This window comes from Ursus maritimus, unplaced genomic scaffold (genome assembly GCF_017311325.1).
Source record: "Ursus maritimus isolate PB19 unplaced genomic scaffold, ASM1731132v1 scaffold_6, whole genome shotgun sequence".
Classification (NCBI taxonomy): domain Eukaryota; kingdom Metazoa; phylum Chordata; class Mammalia; order Carnivora; family Ursidae; genus Ursus; species Ursus maritimus.
Genome location: NW_024426774.1, coordinates 19426341 through 19442952, shown reverse-complemented (window position 1 = coordinate 19442952; position 16612 = coordinate 19426341).

The window sequence follows — 16612 nt, the reverse complement described above, 5'->3', positions numbered from 1 at the left end:
GAAAGAAAGAGAGCACAAGCAGGGGGAGCAGCAGAGGGAGAGGGAGAAGCAGACTTCCCGCTGAGCAGGGAGTCTTATGAGGGACTCGGTCCCAGGACCCTGGGATCCTGACCTGAGCCAAAGGCAGATGCCTAACTGACTGAGCCACCCAGGTGCCCCTATTTTGTTGCTTAAAAAAAATATATATATATGTATATGTATATATATTTATTTATTTCTTTTAGAGAGTGCAAGCACAAGCAGGAGGGGCAGTGGGAGTGGGAGAGAGAATCTCAAGCAGACTCCCCACTGAGCGTGGAGCCCGAGGCGGGGTTCCATCTCACGACCTTGAGATTATGACCTGAGCGGAAATCAAGAGTCAGATGCTTAACGGACCATGCCACGCAGGTGCCGCCTCCCATCACCTGTCTTCCTGAGTGACCTCCGCCAGCCCACGGCCGCTGCCGGCCCCAGCTAGAGCGGAGAAGCTAGTGTGCTCTCCTGAAGCAGCCTGGGGACCCCCATCCTGGGACTCGGGAGCCGGCGCCCGCCTGCGGGTGTTTCCTGGGGCGGAGGCAGGCAGTCCGATTACTCCGGCCCACGGGAAGCGATGTTTTGTTCTGGCGCAGTGACCATGTGGATATTCCCACCTGGGAGCACCCAGAAGGGGTGTACCTTCCCTGACACACCAGTCCACTTGAAGCAGGGGAGAAAGAGCTAGAAGTGAGCACTAAGGGCAGATTGGGCTGATTCTGAGCAAGCAAATGGCCGATGATGGGGACCCAGAGAGTGCATTGGCCTGGAAATGAAACTTAAATTAGAACCGAATTGTTGTGTAGACTGTTCCTAACTAATCTGGGTAAAAGACTGCTTTTCAGTGCAGTTAATGACTACGTGGTTTACGATGATGCAGAGAAGCATCCGTCTCTAGAAAGAACTCGGGCTACCGGGGATGGTAAGGACCGCGTGGAGCGGCAGAGGGGAGCCAGTGCTCCAGCTGTCTGGGGTCCTCTCACTGCCTAGGAAAGAGCCTGCCTGTGGTCCCGGCCGCCCCCTGGTCACCGGGGGGCCGGACCCTTGCTCTAACTCTCTCAGTCCCGGCAGCCCGTGTGCCCCCACCTGCACTCTGTCTGGTCGCGCTCTCCAGCTCCGAGGCCGGTGCAGGTGACCCGCCCAGCTCCCGGAGGTCTCCGCGGGCACCAGGCCTGCCCTGTGCCCCGACTTGCTCACAAGGCATCCAGGCCTGTCGGGGCACCTCAGGCTGCCCCCGGCTTCTTCCCCCCACGACCTCCCCAGGCCTGGCCTGACTTTAATCTTTGGAATCCTCTCTCTTCTCTCTCTGTGAGCCTGCCCCCTGCAAGCCCCTCACTAAGGCTCCTCCTTCTGCCCCATCTTTCCTCGAAGGCGCCTTTGCCACGAGGGCCCTGCCCTCCTCTCTGAGCTCATCCTGTCCTCTCTCAGACACCCGGGTGAGGTCCTATTCCTGGGGGGAGCTTCCTTGGGCTCCCTGCCCCGGACCTTGTTTTCTTGGGCAGCCGTAGGGTAGAGTGGAACAAACAGGGGCTTTGGGGGGGCCGACATGCCTACATCTGAATCCTCATGCTGCTCCTTTCTAGAATGTGACGTCAGCTAGGTCACACCTTATTCTCCGCATCTATAAAGGGAGGATCCTTTCAGCCTACGTGGTTGTTATGAAGACTATATTAAAAGTCTGGGAGAGCGCTCGGCACACAGCAAACGATCAATAGCCGTTCCTTCCCTTCCTTCCTCCATGCTAAGTGCCCCGCCCGCTCGACAGGACGGCCCTGCCCTTCCACAGCCTCAGCCCTGGGGAGCGCTCCAGAGCCAGGCCTGGCAGCAGGTGGCTCAGAGTCACCCCACTGGTGTCTCCCAGGGCCAGCGAGGGCCGCAGGGGCTTGGGGCACCAGTTAATCTCCCCTGCACGGACGCATGAGGGGCCACAGTGTGGGGTCCAGAGTGCTGAGCTGAACGAACGTCTGTTCCCAGTGTGGCCTTCCCGTCACAGGAAGAACCACTTCCGGGATGGAGGCTGCTCCAGGAATGCCGGGTAAGGACCAGGACGGGCCGGACCAGCTCACGGACCCCACCCCCCACACCCAAGCACCTGCACACCCTTCTCTGGTGACCAGTGGCCCCCTCAGTGGGTGAGGCCAACATTTCAAGCCTCTGAAACTCCAGAGTCTCGCACCAGCCTTCTCTCAGGGCACAGAGGCCTCTCAGAACAATTTATCCTTCGATGGGGATCCCCGCTCTGCACACTCCTCATTACACGGAAGGAAGCTTCTTTATAGACCAGGAGGAATCTGCTTTGTTCTTTCATTTAACAAATATTCATAGAGTACCTGCTAGGGAGCAGACATATCCCAGGCCCTGGGGATGCAGGTACCTGCCCTCTGGAAACTTCCATTCCAGGATGGGAGCCATACAACAGACGACCTCGTGTGCTGCCAGGAGGTGGAAGACACTTGGTGGGGGGCCGTAGGGGAAGCAGGGGAAAGTTTAGAGAGGACATGGCGGGGAGGGCAGCCTGTGAACTTTCCAGAGTTCTCAGTCTCTGCCCCTGTGCGCAGGAACTTTGTTTTTTGTTTAAAGATCTTATTTATTTATTTGAGAGAGAGAGGGAAAGAAAGAACAAGCAGGGAAAGGGGCAGAGACAGAGGGAGAGGCAGGCTCCCCACTGAGCAGGGAGGATGTGGGGCTCGATCCCAGGACCCTGGGATCATGTCCTGAGCCGAAGGCAGATGCTTCACCAAACTGAGCCACCCAGGCGTCCCCCAGAAAATGGCCACTTTTTAGGGGAACAAAAAGAAAACACAATTACACTTGGCAGGAAATTCCTCTGGTAGGTACCCAGTTGAGGACAAACCCTTTGCTCTGGCAGCTTATGACCCTCTGGGTCATGTCCCACCGTTGGCGGCCACCCAGGCCAGACTCTCCCAGCAACTAATCCAGCCTCAGGCTAAAACCTTCCTGCCTCCTTTCCCCCTGCTTCTCCCCTCTGAAGTCCACGCTCTGTCCACAGTCAGGTGTGGCTTGTTTGCACGCTTGCTTCGCCAGTCCTTCATTGGCTACCTTCTCCAGGGACAAAGTTGATAGTCCCCCTAACCTATCTGACCCCAGAATATAGCTTTCTACCTGGAACAAGAAAAGAATATTCTGGAAGTTACACACTTTCCAGTGCTTTCCTCCACACCAACCAGACAGAAGGCCAGGTAGTCCACCTTGGCTGCCCGAGGGTATCTTCCGAACCACCTCACATCTCCTTCTACTCCTCCCTGGCTTCCTCGTCTTCACAAGGGAGCCCACGGGTTTTCTAGAATGAGATCAGTTACGCTTCGGTAGCCTGCTCTTCGGGGGAGGGGCTCTGTTGCCTGCCCTCAGTACTACACTTCCTCAAATCTCCACGCTTCTCTTTCAGAGCACCAGCCACTTCTCATTTACTGCCACAAAGGAGTTTTTTGCTTCGTTTTGTTTTAATTTGGCATGGACGTAATCGCTAAATCGTGTCCGTGAGCTCCTCGAGGGCAGGGCCCAGGTCCGTTTTGCTCCCTGTTGACTCCACGAAACCCCGCCCAATGCCTGGCAGAGAGTAGAAGCCTAACAGTTGTCAACTGTGCAAATAAAACATACCCAAGATACAAGTATATTGGTACTACGCATACAACAAAGACGAAGGAAACACGAAGAAGGAAGGTCTGAGTGGTAGATCCTAAACCTCGGCTCCCTTCTAAATAAACGATGTATTTATTACAAGTAGGTCTGACCAAGGATGTTCCCTGATGTGCAAATTTATGAGGCGTCTTATAAGGGTATGAAAAATGGAAACTCAGTTTAGCTGTAGAGAAAAAAATAATAACATGAAACACAGAGACACGCACCCCTTCCTCTCGCCCCTCCCTAAAACCTGCTCTGGACACGAAAAGAAAGCGAGACTGAGCCCAACCAATCAGAAGTCAGCTTTTCCAAGGCCCGGCCCGCCGCCGGGGTGACGGACAGCAAGCTCCGCACCAGCGCAGCGCCACCTGCAGGTCTAGGCGTGCACATGCGGCGCCTGCCGGTAGGGTACTTTGCCCGGACCTGGCCGGTCTCTGTGGCCCGTAGAGGCGCGGGCCTCCGGTCCGCACGCCCACTCCGCACACCCCCCGAGTCACAGCGCACAGGGGGCCGCTGTGGGGTCCATCAGGCAGGATGGGAGCCGCTGAGGAGCTGTCAAGCGGTGTTTATTTTGTTCACTCAAGTGACTTGGCCCACAACTTTCCCCTACTTTAAGCTATCCCTGCTTGGCCAGAAGAATGGATTTGATGAGGAAAAGTGTCTGAGAAAAGTGACACAAGAGTGGTTTTAAATGCTTCAGTTGCATCTGTTTGGGGCCCAACCTCCATTAAGCAGATGGATGTGGAGGGCCTAGCACCCTTTCCCTGGTCCCCAGTCAGTGGGGCAGGGCTGGGGGAGGGGTTGCTCCACTCCCACTCCCTGTCTCCCCCCACTCCCTACCCCCCACCCCCAGCAAGTGACCCGGAGAGCCCAGGCTGCTGGCACTACACCCAGACCCGCAGGTCACCCTCTCTGAATGGGCCTGACTGGGTGACTGTCAGCCCTGCTCTCCCTCACCTGGGCAGGGCACAGAACTAAAATCATCATATGCGTTTCATATTCCTTATTCCTGATTTTTAAAAAATTTTATGCATTATTTATTTATTTATTTATTTGCAAAGTTTATTTATGTAAATAATCTCTACACCCAACGTGGGGCTCGAACTCACCCCAAGATCAAGAGTTGCCTGCTCCTCCGACTGAGCCAGCCAGGCGCCCCCTTATTCCTAATTTGAAAGAAGGTCTGAGGAGTATTCCTGCAGGACACTGAAGACTTGCTTGGCTCAAGGTAGATTTTCCCCTTGTGTCACTCAGTGGCCCTCAGGACAACCCCTTGGTGCTGCCTGACCTCCTCTTCAGGAGGGGTTTGTTCTGGAAGGAGGGCAGCCCGACATCCGGGATGTCCCGATGCTCTCAGGAACCCCCAGTATGGGGAAGGTCGGGGAGGATAAAAGTGTGGGGAAGAGGCATTTTTATTTTAGTGAGCAGCTGCTATGTGCCACGTACCATGTTAGATTTCTGACCAGAACAACAACGTCCTCACAAAAGCCCAAGAAATTTCGTTTAAAAAACATATTTATCATTTGAATATCACATATTAATTTTATACAAACAAGAATATCCCTTAAGCCTCTTCTTCTACCACCTGGCCCTGCTTTTCTTGCCTGTGGCCAAAGCAAGTGGGAGTCTGTAGGATGGAATGGACAGGTATGCCACCAAAATCACCTGACAAGGTAGTCCAGATCCCGGTCTGATTACTACCAGAGCAATTGCGAGAGCTGGAAAATAAGGACCCAGGCCTCTCCCAGATGGGCAAGGAAGAAGCTCGAGGTTTCTGAAGAAACTGGCTCTGGAAACTCCAAGATGATGTGTCTGGTCAAGGGGGAGTGGACAGGACAACCCAATGAGCCCTGCTCACTGCTGGCTGCTGGGAAGGGAGGGTCTAGGTCAGTTACGGAATCTGGGAAATCTGGTCTTTGTCCAAAGCCACCATAGTGGTGAGGGAAGACTTGCTTCTTGGGGACACAAGTTTGCCCCGGCAGAGTCAGCAGCCAACCCAGGACCTAAGACAGGTCATTCCTGTCAATCCCTAGGCCAATGCCTAGGCATCACAGTAAAGTAGCCTGTGCTGGGGGTAAACTGAGGCAGGCAATTGGGGCCCCAGCACGGGTACTGCAGGGACAGGGCTGGGGTGAGGCCTGCCTGGGGACAGAGCTGTGAGCCCAAAGGTAGGTCCTATTGAGGGAATTTTCCGTATTCCTTTCCCACTTCTGAGACAAGGGACAGAGAGAAGTGGAAAGGCAATTAATAAAATTACTGCTAGTACACCTGAAACTAATATCACGCTGCATGTTAATTAGGCTGCCATTAAAACATATTAGACTTGCATTAAAAATAAACAACTGAAAGTCCTGTCTGCTGACGTTTGCGGAGCGCTTGCTGAGTGCCAGGCTCTGTACTGGGCACTTAGCGTTAGCCATCAAATCCTCCCAGCGAGCCCAGGTGTGGGCAGGCCCGTCCTGCCTCATTACGCCCGAGTTCACAGCGTCTGCGGAGCGGCCAGGCCCGACTCACCTCCGCATCTACCCGAAACGAAGGCCCTGCCCTTCCCCGCAACACCGTCCTGGGACCGGAGCCCCGGTGAGCGAGACCCCCTGGCCTGGGGAATCTGACCTGAGTCCCGTGCTGTCGCAGCTCCCCGTGTGGGCCTGGGAAACATGGACTTCTCTGGGCCACCACCCCCTCCTTTGTTCACAAGGGGTTTTGCTCTCCACGTCCCCTGCTGGGTGTTTGGGGTCATTTCTATCGTTCTTACCCTGGTCCTCTGTCTGGTTAGAAAAAGAATAGACGTGCAGAAGAGGGGCAGACATGAGGGGCTGGGGGGGGATGTCCTGAGTCCTAAAGTGGATTCCTGCAGCTGTTGAGCATCCCCACGTGTGGTCTGGACTCAACCGCCCCGAGTGGGGGGTGGGGCAGTGGAGCCTGTTGCCAAGCCCACGGTTCAGAAAACTAATGTCTTCTCAGGTCGAAGAGCAAGTCAGAGGCAGAGCTAGGGTTAATCCAGGTCTCTCGAGCCCGAGACCAGGCTGCTCTCGGCTCCCTGGGCTCAGGCCCCAGGCTGGAGCAGAGGAGGAAGGACAGGAGAGGGGGTGTCTGCAGGGCTGTGGTCCTTTCTGAAAGCCTAAGGCCGGACCCATGTTCTTGCCTTTGCCAGCTTCCAGAGGCCACTCACAGCCCTTGGCTCGTGGCCCCTTCTCCTCCTTCAAAGCCGACAGCAGCAGGTCAGGTCCCCCTCACACCTTGTCCCTGTGTTGCTGACTCTTCTGTCTCCTCCCCTACTTTGAAGGCCCCCTATGATTACACCGAGCCCCCTCCTCCGGGATAATCCAGGTGATCTCCCCATCTCCAGCGGGGCTGACTAGCAACCTTGATGCCCCTTGCCATGTGACCCAACATATTCCCAGGTTCCAGGGATTAGGATGTGGACATCTTTGGGGGTCACTATTCTGGCTGCCATATGCCCCTTGTCCCAAAGGCGGCTTCCCCCAAATAGTCACATTTCCTGCACATCGGCCTGTGGACTGTGATTTGCACCGGCGGCTTTCTCCCGAGTACCTCTCGGAAAAGATGGTGTCCGGCCCCAGCCTCATCCTCAGAGAATTTCCCCTCATTCCATTTCTGGCTTCCTGTGTTCCCCTGCAAGGGTTCCTGGGAGGTGCCAGCCCCTGGTGGGCAGGCCCTGGTTCCCACCTTCTCAGCATTCCCCTGTCTTTCTGTGTGTCCCTCCCACAAGTGGACCCCTGGCCTCTGGCCTGGACGAGGGACAGGGAGACAGGCCCAGGTTGCTGGCCAGGCTTGGCAGGGGAAGGCAGACTTGTCTGCAGATGGGACAAGGAGGTGGTCGAGGCTGGCGCATCAGCTGACGGGCCGTCAGTCCTGGAGTGAGCAAAGGGCTATGGAATCCATTCCTGTGCTCCCAGGCCCCAGGGAGGGTCCTGTGCCTCACCGGAGAAATGGAGGTGGTTTCAGCTGGTGAAATGGAGATGGGGGGCCAGGCTCGGCCTGCTTATGTGGCCCTGCTCTGCTTGGGGGTGGAGGGGGGTGGAGGAAGCCGACCAGGCAGACAGCTGTGCCAGGATCTTTTGGGAACTGGGGTGGAGGCCGTGAGTTTGTCCATGTCCCCCGAAGTGCTGGGGGCAGCTGGGAATTGGGCATCACTGCTGGTCGCCCTCCATGCTGTCCCCTGCCCCTTGCACTCTCTTGACACTGTCCTCTCAGGGGCCACCTGGGGCCATCTTGGGTTAAATGCAGCCACCTTGTCTTTGCTCCCTGTCCTAGGCAGCCAAAATGGTTTCCTGGGACTCAGACCCTTGTGTAGTCCCTTCCCCTTGAGTGTGGGCTGGTCCTGGTGACTTGCTGTTTACAAAAAGAGTAGGACAAAAGCTTCTAAGATGCTGACACAGAAGTCTGCGACTTCCCTCCTGCCTGCACACTGTCTCCCTGTCACTCTGACGAAGGCAGCTGCCATCTTGTGAGCTGCCCTGTGGAGAGGCCACACGGCAGGGAACTGGGGGCCACTTTCAGCCCTCAGCCAGCATTGAATAGATGGCCTCAGTCCGACAACCCTCAAGGAACTGAATCTTGTTAAGAACGACCACATGAGGAAGCTTGGAAATGGATCCTTCCCTGTCAGACCTGGAGATGGCTGGAGCCACCCCCAGATTCCTGACATACAGAATCTGTGAGATAACGAATGTTGCTGTTCAAACCACCAAGGTCTGGGTTAGTTTGTTACACAGTGATCGATCACACACACCCCCCTTTGTCCTTGACCCTGTTGCCCCATCAGCCCTTTGTCCTTGGCCTTTGTTTACTCATCTGGTTCTCCCCTTGCCTTCCCAGCCTCCTCCTCTCTCCTTCGCCGTCATCTCTTCCACCCCAGGCTGAGGTTTCCCCCAGCATCTCTGGTCGCCACACACCTCAGGGAGAACCCATCTATTCACGGCTTCAGTAATGGGTAAGTACCATGTCTATAGCAATGTTCTTCCAGTCATTCCCCCCGTTCCATCAGCTCATCTGCATTCAGTTCCATTTCTCCTCCGGCCCCTGAATATATATTTTATCTGAATGTTACTATAACAACCCAAACCAGTGAATATGTCCCTTCCCGTCATCTCTGTTTCCAGTCAGCAATAGATGTTCCTTTTGGAAGGAGGCTGAGGGCTTGCTCATACCCCCTGTCAGAGCTGAGCACAGATCCCCTCGCCTCTGAGCTGCCTCCCTCCAAAGCAGACTCGCCTTCCTTAAACATAATCCCCAAGACATCAGATTATCACTCTCGAGTCTCCACATCCTTTCCCATTGACCTTGCCTGATGTTTTCCACCAAGATGCTCACGTGACTTTAGCGGCCAGACTGGGGTCTGCATGCTGGTTCTACCATATTCTGCCTGGGTGCCGGTGGGTTCATTTCCTTGGCCTCAGGTTTCTAACCTGAAGCTAAAAACTGGAAAGGCCCCAAATGTCCTTCAACAGGTGAATGGTTAAACTGTGGCACATCTGTACTGTGGAATTATGTTGGGTGAATAAAGCCAGTCCCAAAAGGTTTGACTCCATTTACATAACATCAGTGAAATGAGAAAACTGTAGAAATGAAGAACGGATTCATATTGCCTGGGGTTGGGGAGAGGCACAGGGGAGGTGGCTGTGACTATAAAAGGGGATGGACATGTTCTGTACCTTGATTGCGTCAATGTCAATATCCTGGTCGTGATATGACATTTAAGTGTTGAGAGAATTTATCACGGTCTGGGGCGGGGGACTGGTAAAGGGTACAGAGAATTTCTCTGCAGTTCTTACAACTGCACGTGAATCTAAAGTTATCTCCAAAAAGGGGCGCCTGGCCGGCTTGGTCGGTTGAGTTGGTAGATATCGTTGTCAGTATCAACGTGGCTATTGATCTCCGAGTTGAGAGTTCAAGCCCCATGTTGGGCATAGAGCTTACTTAAAAAAAAATGATCTCCAAAAAGTTTAATTAAAAAAAAATACCCCTTTCATTGAGTTGCAAGGAACTCAAAGCCTGGAAGGCACATTACTAATAAAAGAATATGAATGAAAAAAATAACTGCTTTTTACTCACGAACATGTTTGTATCTGACACACACCACAGGCTTCCAGGCTTTTATCTTGATATTGAATTACCTGCCCCACAGAGAACCCGGTGGGCTGCGGGGTTGCTCAGCACCTCCCCTGAGCCCATGAGACCCTATTCGGCAGGGGGCAGCTCCTTTCCTCTTCCCTTTGCCGGAGCAATGAAAGGGGGGGTGGTGGGCGGACTTGGGTGAGGGAAGGCTGCTGCAGAGTCAGGAAAGTTCCGTAAGGCAGGGTCACTGAGTCTGAGGGTGCAGGCCGGCAGCAGGGGGAGAGAGATTGAGGAGAAGTGACCAGGGGATCACGATCTTGCCCTCCCTGTGCCTTCCTGAATATTTCCCTCTCAGCCCTGATGCCCTCACCTACCAAATCCCAACCAGCTTTGAGCTCTGGCTCAGGTCTGTTTCCTGAGACCCTCATCCCAGCCTCAATCTCTGCTTATTTGAGCTCCATAATTTACATTTTATTTTAATTTTTTTTTTAGAGAGAGAGAGAAGGGAGGGGGGACAGGCAGAGGGAGAGACAGAGAATCCTCAAGCAGACTCCTCACTGAGCACAGAGCCCGACGTGGGGCTCAATCGCATGACCCTGAGACCATGACCCGAGCCGAAATCAAGAGTTGGATGCTTAACTGACTGAGCCACCCAGGTGCCCCTGAGCTCCACAGTTTAGCTCATGATTCACTGGCTAACGTTGCCTGGATAGTGTCACGTGATAACGCCTCACAGAGAGAAAGCCTTGCACCAGGCTCCTTGGCACAATGCTGGGCGTAGAATACACGTACAGAAATAATTGTTGGCTTATATCACAGTCAAAGGGATGACCCCCTTGATTTATGGAGCAGTCATAACAATCAAGGAGAAAGAGATTCACAGCCTGATGGAAAAAGGGTCAAAAATAAATGGATAGTTTTCAGTTTATAAATGCAAATGGCCCTTAAACCTGTGAAAAGATGGTCGACCTCCTCAAAAAGGAAGAAATGCAAAACAAAATGTGTGGTGAGAGATCGCTGCTCACCTATCAGATGGGCAAACATCCAAGAGTTTAACAACATTCTCAACCGGCAGCATACTTTTTCATGCATATTCCTGGTGGGAAGGCAAAATGCTGCAACCCCTAGGGGTAATTTTTTGAAAATTTTATTTAAAAGCAATCTTAAACTTACAGAAAAGATGCGAATCCAGTAAAAGAACTTCATTTTCTCTAAACTTTTTAAAAGATTTTATGTATTGACACATTTATTTAGAGTGTGAGCGGGGGAAGGAGCAGGGGAGAGGGAAGGAGAATCGCGAGCAGACTCATGTGGGGCTCAAGCTCATGATCTTGAGATTGTGACCCCGAGATCATGACCTGAGCCAAAATCAAGAGTCAGATGCTTAACAGACTGGGCTTCCCCCCATCCCAGGCGCCCCTTCTCTAAGCTTTTTATGATGTGTCAACATGAAGCCCAACCACTTCCAAGAAACTTTAGTATTGGATATATTTCTTTCCAATAAGGACATTCTCTTTCACAATTATAGCATAAACATAAAAATCAGGAAAGTAACACTGACCCATTACTACCATCTACCCTCAGACCCCATTCAACTTTCTCCTATTATTCCAATAACGTCCTTTAGAGCAAAAAGATTTGATCCTGGGGCGCCTGGGTGGCTCAGTCATTAAGTGTTTGCCTTCGGCTCAGGGCGTGATCCCAGAGTTCTGGGACCGAGCCCCGCATCGGGCTCCCTGCTCCACTGGGAGCCTGCTTCTTCCTCTCCCACTCCCCCTGCTTGTGTTCCCTCTCTCGCTGCCTGTCTCTCTCTGTCAAATGAATAAATAAAATCTTAAAAAAAAAAGATTTGATCCAGAATCACATATTTAATTGTCACGTGTTCAGTTTCCTTTGATCTGAAACAGTCCTCAATCTATCATTGACTTTCAAGACCTTGATAGTCTTGAAAAATACAGGTCAGTTATTTTGTAGAATATCCCTTGGTTTGGGTTTGCTATGGTCTGGTGTTTGTGTCCCCTCAAAATTCCTATGTTGAAACCTAATGCCCAAGGTGATGGAATTAGGAGGTAGGGCTTTGGAAGGCTCTGCCCTCATGATTGGGATCAATGCCCACAGAAAAGAGACCCCAGGGTGCTAGCTTGTCCCTTCCACCGTGTGAGGACACAGAGAAAACATGGCTGTCCACGAGCCAGGAAGTCCTCATCGGACATCAAATCTGCTGCTGTGATGATCTTGGACTTTTCAGACCCCAGAACTGTGGGAAGTGAATGTTTGTCGTTCATAAGTCACCAGCCTATGGTACTTGGTGATAGAAGCCCAATGGATTAAGATAGGGTTTGTCTGATGTCTCCTCAAGATTAGATTCGGATGGGGCGCCTGGGTGGCTCAGTTGTTAAGCTCTGCCTTTGGCTCAGGGCGTGATCCCGGAGTCCTGGGATCAAGCCCCACATCAGGCTCCTCCACTGGGAGCCTGCTTCTTTCTCTCCCACTCCCCTTGCTTGTGTTCCCTCTCTCGCTGGCTGTCTCTCTCTCTGTCAAATAAATAAATAAAATCTTAAAAAAATATTAGATTCGGTGATGCATCTTGGACTGGAATATCATAGAAATGATGTCGTGTCGTCGCGCATCCCGTTGGTGGCATAACATTTCAATCCGGCTCATTACTGATGATGTTGACTTTAATCACTTGGTGAAAGGGACGTGTTTCAGGTTTTTCCATTGTAAAGTCACTCTTTTCCCCTTTGTAATTAGTCAGTATTTTGTTGGGAAGTATTTTGAGACTATATAAATATCCTGTTCCTCATTAAACTGGCAATTTGTTCATCTATTTCTAGCAGTGGGGACTCCTAGATTCCTATTTTATTTGTTGGGTTATAATCTGTTGGTATCATCTTGATTCTGATGCTCAAAATTTCCCATCTTTTGCCAGTGGGAACCTCTCCCCTGCACCCCGTTATTCTTTGAGCACTTCCTTACTTTTCAGTGTGATGTGTTCTGGGCTCATCTTGCTCCTTGCTTGACCCCACTCTGGAATCTGCCATTCCTCCAAGAAGGTTCTGTTCCTTTTAGTAAAGAATGGTATTTAGAAACTAAGATCTGGGCATGAGGTGTGCTCATTGCTGTGGAGGACTCGTTGCTCACAGGCGCTCTCCATGGACAGAAAAAGAGACACAGACAGACATGTATATACACACGCATATTGTACATCTGTATTTTTATACCTGTCGAAGCACAGTGTGCAGCTCATGCTGGAGTGAGAAGTAGAGGCTGAGGTGTCTCCTGGAGGGAGGGGCTGACCCAGTGTCTAGAAATGGGGGAGGTTCACGACAGTTGCTGCGGGAATGGTCCACCCAGCCCTTTGGGCCTTTGGGGGGCTGGTTGCTGGTCCACGGACTTCCCAGAGAATAGGCTGACTGGCAGCTGGCTGAGGCTTTACAGAAGTGACGTCAAATCCCCAGCCCTAGGGATGGCTCATGCTCTGAAGGCATCCCCGGGAAGGCATGACCATGCCAGGAGGAAGCCGGCTCCCCCCAAAGGAGACTTCCCTGTAGGCCCTCAGGCCCAGCCGAGGAGGACAATGAACCGGGGAGATTCTCTCGGGACCAGGACCTGGATCCCCTGTGGAGAGGTGAGCCCTGGCAGCCCAGCCAGCAGGGTGTGGTGTAGGCCGTGGGCTGGCAACCCCTGAGGGTCCTCCCCTTCTCCCCTTTTGCGAAGTCAGTCCTTACTGCGGACAATCTGTTTTCTCTCTGCCGTCAGAGATTCGGTGTTTGGGGTGGTTACATTTAGAATTGAGCCACCGTGATAGATAAGCAGCCACATCCACCTCATTGAGAGAAATGCACATTACTCAGAGATCCTGATTTTAGAGCTGGTCATGACTTGGATCGTCTTCCTTTGGGAAGGAGATCAAGTGCATTTTTAGTTGTAGATGGCGTGGGTTCTTCATTTTAGTAAGAACATCTTAAAAATATCTTTTTTTATTGAGGTGAAATTCCCCTAACATTAATCATGTAAAAATGTACAATTCGGGGCGGGTAGCACCCTTGCAATGTTGTGCAACCACCGTCTCCATCAGGTAGCCAGGGCGTTTCGAAAGTGCGTCCACGAGGAAAGAAGGTACGTGTGGGGGCTGGGCAGCCGGGGGGTGCGGTGTGTCCGGCCAGCACCCCTTGCTCGGGGGACAGCTCTGCTCCTGCTCCGCGCGCGCTGGCTGCATCCGTGTGCACCAGGGCCGCCTCCGCGCTCACTCGTGGGGGTGGGCGTGTGACTCAGCTGTCCTGCTAGTTGTAGAACCCGGTTCACGGCGGGCCTGGGACCCAGGCCGGAACAACTGAAGTGACCCTTGGAACTTTTCTGCTGGGGAGGGCCCCTTGAGTGAGGGTGACAACGAAACACAAAACAGAACAATTAGGTGTCTAGGACCTTGAGGCTCGAGGTGGGGGAGGGGTCGTTGCCAAAGGCCTTGGAGCTTCTTGTCCTAGAAGCACGAGGGCACTTCCTGAGGGGAAAGAAAACAATGTTCTTCCACTGGTATCGCAAACTGGCAGGAGGTACGCCCGCGACCGCTGGCCGCCATCTTGGAGTCGCCTCAAGGAGGAGACAAGGTGCCGCCACAGTGGCGAGCAGACGAGCGTGATGGCGCCAGTGAGCTCGGGAGCTAGCCTTTGAGTCCCCAGATTTACCTGTTCCTCAGTCCCCGACCCCGGGGCTTCCCAATTGTCTCAACCCTAAACTACTGAATCCCTTTGTTTAAAATCTGGTTTAGGCTGGGATTCTGTCCCATGTGACTGAGAGTCTTGACGAATATAACAAGCCACATGGAAGGTAGGTGGAAGCAGCACCATTTGCTATAGATGAGGAACCTACGTGGATAGTGGTCCGTGATGCAGCTCTCCTGGTGGGTGTGACAGCCGTGGATATTAAGATGACCCAAGTGGTGAGTCACTGTGGGGTTGCAATCACCGAGCCGGGTGGTAGGTGAGCCAGGTCTGGACACCAGCGAGGGGGTGCAGCACAGGTAGGCGGAATGGCTTCAGAAGCCGACTGATGGAGAGGACAGAAGGTCTCGCAGGGTGCGGGGGCCAAGGGTAGTCTCATCTGAGTCAGAAGTGTGGGAACGGAGCCTTCCGCTGGAGTCCCCGGGTGGAAGATGTTAGAGGAACATGCTGTTGGGGAAGGAGCTGAGAGGCCCGGTGGTAGTCATTGGTGCCGGCTGCTGAATATGCCTGGTTCTCCCTGCTTTGCGGTCTGGTAGTGGTTACCTCGCGGTCCCGGTAGTTGAATGGAGCTGTGTGGCTGGTTCCGGCCAATGAGGGACGCGTGGCCATGTCAGGGTGATACCCTCCGGTGCTCTCCTTGCGATGGTGGCTCTCCTGTCAGCCAGGGTCCCAGAATATGCCATGAGCTCTACCCCTCGGCAGACGTGCCGCAGACATGGAACAGGAGCAAGAGAAGAAACTTCACGTTTTTTTTAGAATAGATTTAATAGATTTAATTTATAATTGGGCCATGCTAGATTTTTTGTATTGTGGTAAAATCGGTATAACATAAAATTGCCACCTTCACCGTTTCGAAGTGTAGAGTTCCGAGGCAGTAAGTATGCTCTCATAGTGTGCAGCCATCGCCACGTCCACTTCCAGAACTCTTTCCATCTTTCCACACTGAAGCTCTGTACCCACCAAACACGCGCTTCCCACTCCTCACGCCCACCCCACGCGCCCCAGTCCCTGGCGGCCACCATTCTGCTTCGTCTCTATGAATCTGACTACTCTGGGTACCTCCCGTAGGTGGAATCACACAACATTTGTCCTTTTGTGTCTGACTTATTTCACTTAGCAGAGTGTCTTCAGGGTTGATCCATGTTGTGGCAGCTTTCAGAATGTCCTTCCCCTTTAAGGCTGAATAACATTCCATGGACCGTATACGCCACATTGTATTTATCTGTTCATCTATTCGTGAACATCTGGGTGGTCTTCACCTTTTGGCTACTGCAAACAATACTGCTATGAACACTGGGGTACAAGTAGAGACTATGAGAGTCTCTGCTTTTGGTTCCTTCGGGTCTATACGTAGAAGTGGAATTGCTGGATTGTATGGTAATTCTATGTTTAATTTTTGTGAGGAGACACCGTACTGTCTTCCGCAGAACTTTTGTGATTTTAAGTCATGAAAATTTGGGGTTGTTTGCAATATTGCAGGATAACCCTAGACTATCCTGATACTGCCCCTTGCTCCGGATAATCTAGGATCAACCAGGATTCTGGTCAGGCCACAGTGGAACGTACAGAAGTGAGGGGGTCTAGGAGCCCGAAGGCTAAATCAGTCGGAGTCAGACCCAGTGTGATGTGTGGGGAGGAGGGCCAAGTAGAGTTAGCCAGCACTGAGATGCCTCTTCTCGGGACCACCTGGAGGGGCCACGTCAGGGCTAGGTTCCAGAACCAAAACTGCAGCCACATGGTTGCTTCTTGCTGGACACAAACCCCCTCTAACATGGTCATCTTGGGCCTCTTGACCCCAGCAACACAGATATCCAAGGTCACACACATTTTGGGCTCCCAGTGACTTCATCATAAATAGTTCTACTCAATAGAAACTTAACTTTGCTCTTCTTGACCTGAGAATCTCAGCTTGTGGAGAGCAACTATAATGTTTTAAAAGTGTGAGGTGGTGATGTCAGGGTCCGATGGACCAGGTTTTGAATCCTGGTTCTGTGACTTCCCCAACTGTGTGGCTTTGACTAAGCCTCAGTTTCTTCCTCTGTAGAGTGAGGATAATATAAACTACCACATAGGTTCGGCAAGGACTAAGGGAAATGTGCCAGGTCCGGTGCCTGGCGCACAGGAGGCACTCAGGAAACAGTCGCTGCTATTTG